This window comes from Lichenostomus cassidix, unplaced genomic scaffold (assembly GCF_008360975.1).
Source record: "Lichenostomus cassidix isolate B80296 unplaced genomic scaffold, HeHo_3.0 HiC_scaffold_237, whole genome shotgun sequence".
NCBI lineage: Eukaryota > Metazoa > Chordata > Aves > Passeriformes > Meliphagidae > Lichenostomus > Lichenostomus cassidix.
Window position 1 is genome coordinate 1 of NW_028147590.1, and position 3,978 is coordinate 3,978.

Sequence of the window (3,978 nt, forward strand, 5' to 3'; positions counted from 1 at the left end):
ACGGGCAGCCGCGCAGCACAGGCAGAGACCCGGGCCCTGGCTACAGGCGGGTCACCGTGCCCACGCTACCACTAAGCGGCTTGGTGCCGTCAGGACTGGCAGCCGCGCAGCACAGGCAGAGACCCGGGCCCTGGCTACAGGCGGGTCACCGTGCCCACGCTACCACTAAGCGGCTTGGTGCCGCCCTCGGCAAGCAGGGCCAAGACCTGAGTCCTTCCCCTCCCGCTCGGCCGCGGCGACGGTTCCTTCGGCCCAGTGCCTGCACACAGCTCCTCCTTCCCTCCTGGGAAGTCTAAGCTACGCTGGCCTATTTCTAAAGGGGGTCTAAAGCACAGCCACGCTCGCTCACGCACGCCAACTACGTACAGGGGGACACTGGGGAGGGGAAGGCAGTCCCGGAAGGGCGAGCAAGCTCTGTGCAGACACCAGACCAAAGGAACCGTCCCCACCGCCGACCGGAAGGCGAAAGCCCCGGGCCTCGCCCCTGCTCTTCGGGGACGACACGCAGGGGCCTCACCACCCTGAGGCTCCTCAGGGGTGGCACGGGGACAGAGGCCGTGACGCGCCCCGAGTACGGGGGCGTCACGCTGGCCAGGGGCCAGCAGACTAGGCAGAAAGCTGCCGGGCTCGGGGAGGAGCCCTGCGCCCTGCTTACAGGGTGGGCTGGGGGGCCGGGAGAGCTCCGTGTCCCCGACTCGGGTGCGGAGAGAGGGGCTCTGACCCTGCTTACAAGGTGGCCCCTCTCTCCGGGCAGCCAAAGGAGCACAGCGTTGGCAAAACACCAACAACAGCAAAGACCTTGCCCCTCTCGCTTACAGGGGAGGTCGCCCAGCACGGAGCTATGGCCTTTGCCCAGAGGGCCTCTCGCGCCCACTTCTTCACCTCCAGGCCGCCGCTTCGCTCGCCTTGCCCCGCCGTTCTACTCTTGACCTCGCCGCTCTACTCTTGAGCTCGCCGCTCTACTCTTGAGCTCGCCGCCGCAGCTCTCGCCTCGCTGGCTCTTGCCTCGTCGTCCCACGGCTTCTGCCGACAGACGACGAGACACTCAGCACCCAACGGCTCCGGCTCCCACGCCCGAGGGGAACGGCCACCCAGCAGCCCCAGGGGGAGATCCTCGAGCCACCACCCGCAGACACCAGCCCCCCGCCCCAGCTCCACAAAAGCCCCCAACTTCAGCTTGGCTCACCATCGCGACGTCCGGCGCAGTCCCATCCGGCGCTGGGAGCGAGGCCCTCTGGGCAAATGAAGCTGGGCACGCAGAGCAGCGGCCAAAGAGGCTGCTAGCCCTGCTTACAGGGGCCTCCGGCCGCTGCCTGGACTGTAAAGTGCCCGGGACTCCAGAGCACCGGCTCTGGGCCCCGAGGCCTGCGGAGGGGCTCCTTCTCCTCTCCGGTTCCGGGGGGCTAACCCCCACCTAGGCTGCCGGCTAAAGGGAGCACTGAGGCTCCCAGACACGCGAGCCTGCTTACAGGCCGGTCGACACCCGAGGGGCCACGGAGCTCGGCCTTCCCCCACGGCGACAGGAACGACACTCGACACTTGACACTCGATAGTCACGCCAGTCCAAGCTCGTGGCCTAAGGCCGAGGGGCCGGGAGCCCAGCCCCGAGGACAGGGAGGGCACACGCCCGGCCCCGTCACTCCTGGCCCCAGGCCCCTAAAAGGCCGGGACCAGGGATACCCGCCTGATTACAGGGGGTCCCTCCAACCGCCCGCCGAGGCCCGGGGACGCACACAACCCCACTTACGGGGCCGTCCTCCGTGGCCCGGCACTCCCAACAAAGCGCCACGGAGCGCTCTCGTTCCTGTCACCTGCCTAAAGCAGCCTCTCCAGCCCTGAGTTACAGGGACCCGGGGCCGCTCCTGGGGACAAGGGGCTCCACAAAATCGTGACACGTGCCCCGACTACGGGGCCGTGGACGCGCTAGCAGGTCGGTAGCACCTGCAGGACGGGCAGCCGCGCAGCACAGGCAGAGACCCGGGCCCTGGCTACAGGCGGGTCACCGTGCCCACGCTACCACTAAGCGGCTTGGTGCCGTCAGGACTGGCAGCCGCGCAGCACAGGCAGAGACCCGGGCCCTGGCTACAGGCGGGTCACCGTGCCCACGCTACCACTAAGCGGCTTGGTGCCGCCCTCGGCAAGCAGGGCCAAGACCTGAGTCCTTCCCCTCCCGCTCGGCCGCGGCGACGGTTCCTTCGGCCCAGTGCCTGCACACAGCTCCTCCTTCCCTCCTGGGAAGTCTAAGCTACGCTGGCCTATTTCTAAAGGGGGTCTAAAGCACAGCCACGCTCGCTCACGCACGCCAACTACGTACAGGGGGACACTGGGGAGGGGAAGGCAGTCCCGGAAGGGCGAGCAAGCTCTGTGCAGACACCAGACCAAAGGAACCGTCCCCACCGCCGACCGGAAGGCGAAAGCCCCGGGCCTCGCCCCTGCTCTTCGGGGACGACACGCAGGGGCCTCACCACCCTGAGGCTCCTCAGGGGTGGCACGGGGACAGAGGCCGTGACGCGCCCCGAGTACGGGGGCGTCACGCTGGCCAGGGGCCAGCAGACTAGGCAGAAAGCTGCCGGGCTCGGGGAGGAGCCCTGCGCCCTGCTTACAGGGTGGGCTGGGGGGCCGGGAGAGCTCCGTGTCCCCGACTCGGGTGCGGAGAGAGGGGCTCTGACCCTGCTTACAAGGTGGCCCCTCTCTCCGGGCAGCCAAAGGAGCACAGCGTTGGCAAAACACCAACAACAGCAAAGACCTTGCCCCTCTCGCTTACAGGGGAGGTCGCCCAGCACGGAGCTATGGCCTTTGCCCAGAGGGCCTCTCGCGCCCACTTCTTCACCTCCAGGCCGCCGCTTCGCTCGCCTTGCCCCGCCGTTCTACTCTTGACCTCGCCGCTCTACTCTTGAGCTCGCCGCTCTACTCTTGAGCTCGCCGCCGCAGCTCTCGCCTCGCTGGCTCTTGCCTCGTCGTCCCACGGCTTCTGCCGACAGACGACGAGACACTCAGCACCCAACGGCTCCGGCTCCCACGCCCGAGGGGAACGGCCACCCAGCAGCCCCAGGGGGAGATCCTCGAGCCACCACCCGCAGACACCAGCCCCCCGCCCCAGCTCCACAAAAGCCCCCAACTTCAGCTTGGCTCACCATCGCGACGTCCGGCGCAGTCCCATCCGGCGCTGGGAGCGAGGCCCTCTGGGCAAATGAAGCTGGGCACGCAGAGCAGCGGCCAAAGAGGCTGCTAGCCCTGCTTACAGGGGCCTCCGGCCGCTGCCTGGACTGTAAAGTGCCCGGGACTCCAGAGCACCGGCTCTGGGCCCCGAGGCCTGCGGAGGGGCTCCTTCTCCTCTCCGGTTCCGGGGGGCTAACCCCCACCTAGGCTGCCGGCTAAAGGGAGCACTGAGGCTCCCAGACACGCGAGCCTGCTTACAGGCCGGTCGACACCCGAGGGGCCACGGAGCTCGGCCTTCCCCCACGGCGACAGGAACGACACTCGACACTTGACACTCGATAGTCACGCCAGTCCAAGCTCGTGGCCTAAGGCCGAGGGGCCGGGAGCCCAGCCCCGAGGACAGGGAGGGCACACGCCCGGCCCCGTCACTCCTGGCCCCAGGCCCCTAAAAGGCCGGGACCAGGGATACCCGCCTGATTACAGGGGGTCCCTCCAACCGCCCGCCGAGGCCCGGGGACGCACACAACCCCACTTACGGGGCCGTCCTCCGTGGCCCGGCACTCCCAACAAAGCGCCACGGAGCGCTCTCGTTCCTGTCACCTGCCTAAAGCAGCCTCTCCAGCCCTGAGTTACAGGGACCCGGGGCCGCTCCTGGGGACAAGGGGCTCCACAAAATCGTGACACGTGCCCCGACTACGGGGCCGTGGACGCGCTAGCAGGTCGGTAGCACCTGCAGGACGGGCAGCCGCGCAGCACAGGCAGAGACCCGGGCCCTGGCTACAGGCGGGTCACCGTGCCCACGCTACCACTAAGCGGCTT

General features: G+C 68.5%; 1 long non-coding RNA gene across 1 annotated transcript; it reads right to left on the reverse strand.

Annotated features, from left to right (window-relative positions):
• Positions 1–6: 6 nt before the first annotated feature.
• On the reverse strand, positions 7–3,972 carry LOC146422019 (uncharacterized). Its single transcript, XR_014848409.1, has 3 exons — positions 3,135–3,972; positions 1,187–2,971; positions 7–1,023 (listed from the first exon to the last, which is right to left on the reverse strand). It is a non-coding gene; the product is annotated as an uncharacterized LOC146422019 (long non-coding RNA).
• Positions 3,973–3,978: the final 6 nt, after the last annotated feature.